Consider the following 9466-nt stretch of genomic DNA (forward strand, 5'->3'; position numbering starts at 1 on the left):
CCCGTCCCTCCCCCCTCTCCTGCCTGCCAGTACCGATACTCTCCTCCTCCGCAGTACCTACCTCTCCTCTCCTGCAGTACCGTACCTCTCCTCTCCTGCAAAAGTACCGTACACCTCTCCTCCTCCATCAGTACCGTACCTTCCTCTCTGCGTACCGTACTTCTCTCTTCCTGCAGTACCGTACCCCCTCCTCCCCCTCTCCTTTGCAGACTCCTCCTCCTGCCAAGTACCGTACCTCTCCTATCCTGCAGTTACCGATTACCTCTCCTTCTCCTGCAGTACCGAACCTCTTCCTCTCCTGCAGTACCGTACCTCTCCTCCCGCTATCCCGTACCTCCTCTCTGCTAGTTACCGTACCTCTCCTCTCCTGTCAGTACGTACCTCATCCTCATCCTGCAACGTAACCGTAAACCTCTCTTCTCCTGCAGTTACCATACCTCTCCTCTCCTGCAGTACCGTACCTCTCCTCTCCCGCAGTACCGTACCTCTCCTCTCTGCAGTACCGTACCTCCTCCTAACCCTCTCTCCAAACCTATATACATTTACATGTTAGTAATGTTAGCAGACGCTCTTTACAGAGCCACTTACAGTTTAGTGATCCATCTTCAGATAGCCAAATGGCACCCTTTCGACATAGTGCACTACTTTAGGTCACACTTCATTAGGATAGTCGGATCTGTCATCTGTAGATGCTCCAGATGCTCTACAGATGGACATACTATCAACAAACTATCTGTGATAAGCGATGCTTGCTAAATTAACGGTAGGTTTCGTTTTAGAATAAGGGTAAGGGTTAGTTTAGGGTATAGTAGATAGTGTTAAATGTTACTGATAGTCTTAGAGCATTCGACAGATGACTGTCCAAACATGACCTGAGTACAATGCGGGGGACTATGTAGGGAAGTAGGCTAGAACAAGCCCGCGCATGATAAACCACGCCCCCACCAGATCTAAACCACGGCCGGTCGCTGTACCAGACTTAAAACGCAAGCCCCAGCCAGAAACCACGCCCCACAGATAAGCCACGCCCCCGCCAGATAAACATCGGCCCCCACCACGTACATAACCACGCCCACCAGATAAACCACTCCCCCAACCAGAATAAACCAGAGGGGGGGGGCCCCCCAGCCAGAAAACCACGCCCCACCAGATAAAACCCATTCCCCACCAGATAAAACCACTTCCCCACCAGATAAACCAAGCCCGCCAGCAGGATAAAACCACGCCCCACCAGAATAAACCACCTCCCCCACCAGAATAAACCAGCCCCCACCAGATAAACCAAAGCCCCTACCAAATAAACCAAGCCCCACCAAAGATAAACCACGCCCCCACCAGATAAACCACTCCCCAACAGATAAACCAAGCCCCCCAGCAGATAAACCACGCCCCCACTCAGTAAACCACATCCCCCACCAGATAAACCACTCCCCCCACAGATAAACCAAGCCCCACACAGATAAACCAAGCCCCCACCAAATAAACCAAAGCCCCACCAGATAAACACCCCCACCAGATAAACAAGCCCCGCCAGATTAGAACCGCCCCCACCAGATAAACCACGCCCCCACAGATAAACCACGCCCACCAGATTAAACCCATGCCCCACCAGATAAACCACCAGCCTCCACAGATATCACCAAGCCCCGCCAGATAACCCACGCCCAACAGATAAACACGCCCCACAGGAATAACCACGCATGGGACCCACCAGATAAACCACGCACCCGCAGACGTAAACCAAGCCCCCACCCAGAAGTAAACCACAGCCCCCACTGAACGCACGCTAACCAGAAGAACCCCCAACCAGATAAACCAAGGCCCCAGCAATAAAAACCACGCCCCACCAGATAACATCCCCATTAGATAACACCCCACCAGTAAAGCCCGCAGATACAACCACGCCCCCACCAGATAACCACGCCCCACCATAGAACAGCACCCGATTCCGCCCACCAATAACCGCCCTCCAACAGCACTCCCACCAGATAAAAAGCACCACAGAACCCCCAACCAGATAACCAACGCCCCCAGCCGATAAACCACGGCCCCACAGATAAACCACCCCACCAGATAAACCCCACCATTAATCCACCCCCACCAGATAAACACGCCCCCGCAGATAACCAGCCCCCCCAAGATATACCAAGCCCCACAGAAAAACCACGCCCCCACAGATACAACCCATAACCAAGCCCCCACCATTATTAAACCACGCCCCCAACCAGATAAACCACGCCCCAACCAGATAACCAGCCCACCAGATAAACCACAGCCCTCCACAGACTCAACCAACGCCCCCGCCAGATAACAAACCACGAAACCCGCCCCAAACCAGATAAACAGCCCCCAGCATATAACCAGCCACAATACCACGCCCCCACCGATAAACCAACGCCCCGCCAGATACCAGCCCCACCAGATAAACCAAGCCCCCACCAAGATAACACGCACCCACCAGCACCAATAACGCCCCAGCCAGAATAAACCACGCCCCACCAGATAAACCAACCCCCCAGAAACACCCACAGATAAAAACCCACAGTCACCCCGCCCAAACCCTCCGAACCAGCACAGATAACAAGCCCCCGTACCAGCCCCGATAAACCAAGCCCCCAGCAGATACCAAGCACCTAAGCCACGCCCCACCAAGATAAACCAAGCCCCACACAGATAAACCACGCCCCCGCCAGATAAACACGCCCCGACCAGATACACCAAGCCCACACAGATTCTAAAACACGCCCCCACCAGATAAACCAAAGGGCCCCACAAGATAAACAAGCCCCCACCAGATAAACCGACGCCCCCGCCAGATAAACCAAGCCCCAACCAGATAAAACCACGCCGCCACCAGATAAACCAAGCCCGCCAGCACCCTAAAACCATGTCAGGGTAATCTGATCAGGTAGCCTGTCATGTAATGTTCCCCTTGGGCCGTGTCAGGAATGATGGGCATATTGATTCCTCCATTCATTCCCAGGTCGTTAAATGATTGGTGGAAGTCCTTGAGACAACATGTGATTGTTGCTAAACCAACATCACAGAGGTATTTTGCAGCACGTCAGTTCATGCAGATTGTTAATTCCATCCAGCTCCTGTCCACCAGAACGCTGTTTTTCACCTATCAGACTGAAGTCCTTCATTTAATACTTTGGCAATTGACAACGTCACTATTTACACATGAGTTGTGCACTGTGTTGGCTAATGGCAGAACTTTGATTCTCTTTTTTTCTCTCTCTGTTGTGTGTTGGCTGTGTGTTGTGTGTCGTGTGTGGTGTGTGCGTTGCGCGTGTGCAGTGCTTTGGTGCAGGTGGTGCTGTGCGTGCGTGCGTGCGTGCGTGCGTGCGTGCGTGCGTGCGTGCGTGCGTGCGTGCGTGCGTGCGTGCGTGCGTGCGTGCGTGCGTGCGTGCGTGTGTCATCCCAGTCTTTTCAGGACTCAGTGGGTAAAGACGAAGCCGTCCCGGACTCCCTGAAGAGCACCATCTTCTCCAACTTTGACCCTCTGTACAAGTTTCAGTCCGGCTTCCTCAGAGAGGTGGAGCAGAGGCTGGCTTTATGGTGAGATGGCACACGTCACTGGAGAATTACAATCCATCAGCGTCACAATCACCCACAATGATAAATGTATTTTGTAGTTCAGGCTATTTTCTCTCAAAATGCCACTCCCACTTAGCCTCGTTTTTTACATAAGACCCTCTTGGATTAAGAACACAGTTTGTGTGGTTTTGTTGTTTCATTGATCCTGGGTTTTGACATTCATTCTGGGAGGCCTCATCACAGAGACACACACACTTCCTGTGTAGCTGGGGTTTCTATGGCAACAGTCCCGCTGCATCAAGCCACTTCTTCTCCTCCTAGTCCTGTGGGTTATTCCACTGTCTGCTCCTCTTTAATGATATGGTCCCTACGTCAGAGCCCCGACTAGCAGACCGTCACGACTACAGACATCGTACTGTCCAAGCCTTATTACAAGACTTAACCACAGAGCCAGAGACAGACCTCCAAGGAAGAGATGACTGTGTTTTCACTCAAAACATGGCCGACATCTGGCGTGGCTGAGGCCCAAAGGCAAACGAGCTGACCAACTACGGAGCACAGATTACATGCCATCTACTTTTCAAATGTGACGTACAGTTTACTTATTTTAGCCTTCTCTTGATCCGAGATGAAAGAGCTGCTAGTGGGATGTGTGAGTGGATAGGGGTTAGGGTTAGGGTTAGTTGTGTGAGTGGATAGGGGTTAGGGTTAGTTGTGTGAGTGGATAGGGGTTAGGGTTAGATGTGTGAGTGGATAGGGGTTAGGGTTAGGGTTAGATGTGTGAGTGGATAGGGGTTAGGGTTAGATGTGTGAGTGGATAGGGGAATGACATTCAGAACGTCCTCTCTCGGTTTTCTATTACCCTCCCCGTAATGTATTGGTTGATATTTTGAATGAAAGAGTATTGAGAATGATGTCAGTTCACATGGTGCTGAATCTAGTCGTCAACTGAAATTCATGCTCAAGAGAGACACCTGCTGGTGGTGTTCAGCAGTGCAGGTAAAGGTTGGTAAAGGTTAACCATTTCATTGGAATTCCCTTGCATGACTGTTTACATGAATATGAAATATGACTTTAATAAGTGCTTAAAATACACGCACACACACACACACACACACACACACACACACCACAACACACACACCACACACACACACCACACACACACACAACACACAACACAACACACACACACTAAACTGTCTCCCGTTGAAACACGTCTTTTTCATTTTCGGGAAGGGTGCTCCAATCCACATCAAAGGAGACTACCAGCGATCGGGATGTCATGCTGAAAGCATCTACAGGGACTAAGGTGTACGCTCCTCTTTCACATTTTTTATGCACTTGTTATTGTACTTCACTATGTATCTTGCACGCACTCCTCTATGAACACACCATATATGCTGCCTTGTGTTGAAGTCTGCCTGGTAGCCCCTACCTGCTCCAGCGGATTGCTCTGTGGCTGACCCTATGCTTGCTCCTAGCCTGTCGTATTGTGTTGGATTGGTCCAACAAAATATGTTTGTTTCTACTCTAGCTGTTGTTCTACTCTTATTTTAAACAGCCGCCACTTACATTTAGCTGGCCGCTGCCCAAACATACTGACTCAAACTCAGCCACTTAAAAATGGGAATTGATGGAAACTTATGTAAAAATGTACCCACTAGCCACTTTGGCAATGCCACTTAATACAATGTTTACTACCCTACCATTACCCATCTCATATGTATTACTTGTACTCTATATCATCTACTGCATCTTGCCATCTTTATGCAATACATGTACCACTAGCCACTTTAAACTATGCCACTTTATGTTTACATACCCTACAGTACTCATCTCATACGTATATACCGTACTCTATACCATCTACTGCATCTGCCATGCCGTTCTGTACCACCACTCATTCATATATCTTTATGTACATATTCTTTATCCCCTTACACTTGTGTGTGTGTGTAAGGTAGTAGTGTGGAATTGTTAGGTTAGATTACTGTTGGTTATTACTGCATTGTCGGAACTAGAAGCACAAGCATTTCGCTACACTCGCATTAACATCTGCTAACCATGTGTATGTGACTAATAAAATTTGATTTGATTTGATTTGATTTTGATTTTTTATTCAACTCTCTACTTTATTTTATTCTATTCTATTCTACTCTATTCTGCTCTATTCTACTCTATTCTATTCTGCTCTATTCTACTCTACTCTATTCTGCTCTATTCTACTCTACTTTATTATGTTCTGTTCTACTCCATTCTACTCTATTCTACTCTACTCTACTTTATTATATTATGTTCTACTCTATTCTACTCTACTCTACTCTATTCTGCTCTACTCTACTATATTCTATTCTGCTCTATTCTACTCTATTCTGCTCTATTCTACTCTATTCTACTCTGTTCTACTCTATTCTATTCTACTCTATTCTACTCTACTTTACTATATTCTACTCTACTCTATTCTGCTCTATTCTACTCGACTCTATTCTGCTCTATTCTACTCGACTTTATTATATTCTGCTCTATTCGACTCTATTCTACTCTACTCTGTTCTGCTTTATTCTGCTCTATTATATTCTACTCTATTATATTCTACTCTATTCTACTCTATTCTATTCTATTCTACTCTATTCTACTCTATTCTACTTTATTATATTCTACTCTATTCTACTCTTTTCTACTCTACTTTATTATATTCTACTCTGCTCTATTCTGCTCTATTCTATTCTGCTCTACTCTACTCTACCCTACTCTAATATATAATTTTCTAGCCACTGACAGCCCACCTCCAGAAGCACTCGGAGGCCCTGGTGGAGCTGGAGAAGGCGTGCCGGGGCTCCCGGCGGCTGGAGGTGCTGGTCCGGGACTTTGAGCTGCAGAAGGTGTGCTACATCCCCTTCAACGTGTTCATCCTCCGGCCCCTGCACCGCCTCATGCATTACAAGCAGATCCTGGAGCGCCTCTGCAAACACTACCCCCCCGCACATGTGGACTTCAGGGACTGCAGAGGTAACTGTTACTGTTCTGTACACAGTCAGAACTATCAGACTAAAGCAGGCTATCTAGGACCTACTGGTGCAGTTGAGGGCCTCCTGGTGCAGTCGAGGGCCTCCTGGTGCAGTTGAGGGCCTCATTTTGCAGTTGAGGGCTTTCTGGTGCAGTTGAGGGCCTCCTGGTGCAGTTGAGGGCCTCCTGGTACAGTTGAGGGCCTCCTGGTGCAGTTGAGGGCCTCCTGGTGCAGTTGAGGTCTATGACATCATAAATGAGTGTTGTTTCTAATTGAATGGCCTCTCCTCTAGCTGCACTGGCAGACGTGTCAGAGGTGGTGTCCCAGCTCCATGGAAGCATGATCAAGATGGAGAACTTCCAGAAGCTGCTGGAGCTTATGAAGGATTTGATTGGCATCGACAATCTAGTCACTCCAGGGCGGGTGAGTTCAAGGAGAGACCGGACTCCATCCCAAATGGGACCCTATTCCCTATATAGCGCACTACTTTTGACCAGGGCCCTATTCAAAAGTAGTGCACTATGTAGGGAATATCCCCATATCAACAGTTTGCAGAAGCTAATTTGACGCACTCCTTTTGTTTTGTCAGTCGTTTTATGTCTTTCTGAGTTGTGTGATTGACGTAGGATATTGTGATTGACTTGAGGTTTTGTGATTGACGTAGGATGTTGTGATTGACTTGGGATGTTGTGATTGACGTAGGATGTTGTGATTGACTTGGGGTGTTGTGATTTGTGTTTTTTTCAGGAGTTCCTCAGGTTAGGCTGTCTCAGCAAGCTGTCTGGAAAAGGCCTCCAGCAGCGAATGTTTTTCCTGGTAATCTCTGCAATTGATCTGAGATTGACAACTTGAATGAGTTATTAAACAGATTATTCAGTGATCTCACAACATAGAAGGTTATGACAAGTGGAACTCTATGTTTAACCTCTTCAGTAGGAATGGCTTTGTCCAAAATGTCTCAAAGACGACGGCTTCCTTAACTTTCCACACAGCTGTTTACTGTTCTTTCAGCCAGAGTCCCTCTTTGTTATTGTAGGGCATCTAATGAGGCCAAGACTCATCTGAATCACGATTCATGTAAGAAACAGATTGAATGTAAACCAGTTGGATCAGGTGTATCCCTGACAGAGTTAATGTATTTACTGAGCCACAAACATTCACTCAATGTTCTTTTTGTGTGACGTAAATAAAGGTGGTAGAGCTATTAATGACCAGTCAATGATTGAAGTCTCTGTTTTCTTGCTCTATGGTGATAGTTCAATGATGTCCTGTTGTATACGAGTCGAGGGATGACGGCAACGAACCAGTTCAAAGTGCACGGGCAGCTCCCTCTCTATGGCATGACAGTACGTCTCTTTTCTTCCCCTCTCTTCCCCTCCCAGCCTTGTGCCCTGCCTTGGAGCACAGCACAGTAGAGTACAGTACAGTAGATTACAGTAGAGTAGAGTACAGTAGATTACAGTAGAGTAGAGTACAGTACAGTAGAGTACAGTAGAGTAGAGCACAGTAGAGTAGATTACAGTAGAGTAGAGTACAGTAGATTACAGTAGAGTAGAGTACAGTACAGTAGAGTACAGTAGAGTAGAGCACAGTAGAGTACAGTAGAGTAGATTACAGTAGAGTAGAGTACAGTAGATTACAGTACAGTAGAGTACAGTAGAGTAGAGTACAGTACAGTACAGTAGAGTACAGTAGAGTAGATTACAGTAGAGTACAGTACAGTAGAATACAGTACAGCAGAGTACAGTAGAGTAGAGCACAGTAGAGTACAGTAGTGTACAGTAGAGTAGAGTACAGTAGAGTAGAGAAGAGTACAGTAGAGTAGAGTACAGTAGAGTAGAGTAGAGCACAGTAGAGTAGAGTACAATAGAGTAGTGCACAGTAGAGTACAGTACAGTAGATTACAGTAGAGTACAGTAGAGTAGAGAAGAGTACAGTAGAGTACAGGACAGTAGAATACAGTGCAGTAGAGTACAGTACAGTAGAATACAGTACAGTAGAGTAGAGCACAGTAGAGTACAGTAAAGTAGAGCACAGTAGAGTACAGTAGAGTACAGTAGAGTAGAGTACAGTACAGTACAGTACAGTAGAATACAGTACAGTAGAGTAGAGCACAGTAGAGTACAGTACAGTAGAGTAGAGCACAGTAGAGTAGAGAAGAGTGCAGTAGAGTAGAGTACAGTAGAGTACAGTAGAATACAGTACAGTAGAGTACAGTAGAGTAGAATACAGTGCAGTTGAGTACAGTACAGTAGATTAGAGTACAGTACAGTAGAGTAGAATACAGTGCAGTAGAGTACAGTACAGTAGATTAGAGTACAGTACAGTAGAGTAGAATACAGTGCAGTAGAGTACAGTACAGTAGAGTAGAGTACAGTACAGTAGAGTAGAATACAGTGCAGTAGAGTAGAGTACAGTAGGTTTCACAAGCTTGTAATTATTTACTGTGAATGAACTGCTGTGCCACTTTAACTCCTTCCATCTGTCTCTCTCTTTAACTCTCTCCATCTGTCTCTCTCTTTAACTCCCTCCATCTGTCTCTCTCTTTATATAAGCTGTTGTTTCTATACAGTAGTAATAGCTGTTGTTTCTATACAGTAGTATAAGCTGTTGTGTTTTTACAGTAGTATAAGCTGTTGTGTTTTTACAGTAGTATAAGCTGTTTGTTTTTACAGTAGTATAAGATGTTGTTGTTTTACAGGAAGTATCAAGCCAGGTGGTATGACTGTTTGCACTGTATGTCCGGTTTGAACATTTGTGCATTCCATTCTCTCTCTTCTCTCTCTCTCTTCTCTCTCCTCTCTTCTCTCTCTCTCTCTTCTCTCTCTCTCTCCTCTCCTCTCCTCTCCTCTCCTCTCCTCTCCTCTCCTTCGTCTCCTCTCCTCTCCTTCTCTCTCTTTCCTTTTCTCTATTTCA

At 46.5% G+C, this 9466-nt stretch overlaps 1 pseudogene; it reads left to right on the forward strand.

Annotated features, from left to right (window-relative positions):
• The window catches only part of LOC111959652 (FERM, ARHGEF and pleckstrin domain-containing protein 1-like), a 146215-nt pseudogene that overhangs the window by 122191 nt on the left and 14558 nt on the right, over positions 1-9466 (forward strand).

Source organism: Salvelinus sp. IW2-2015, linkage group LG36 (assembly GCF_002910315.2).
Source record: "Salvelinus sp. IW2-2015 linkage group LG36, ASM291031v2, whole genome shotgun sequence".
In the NCBI taxonomy this organism is placed as follows: Eukaryota; Metazoa; Chordata; class Actinopteri; order Salmoniformes; family Salmonidae; genus Salvelinus; species Salvelinus sp. IW2-2015.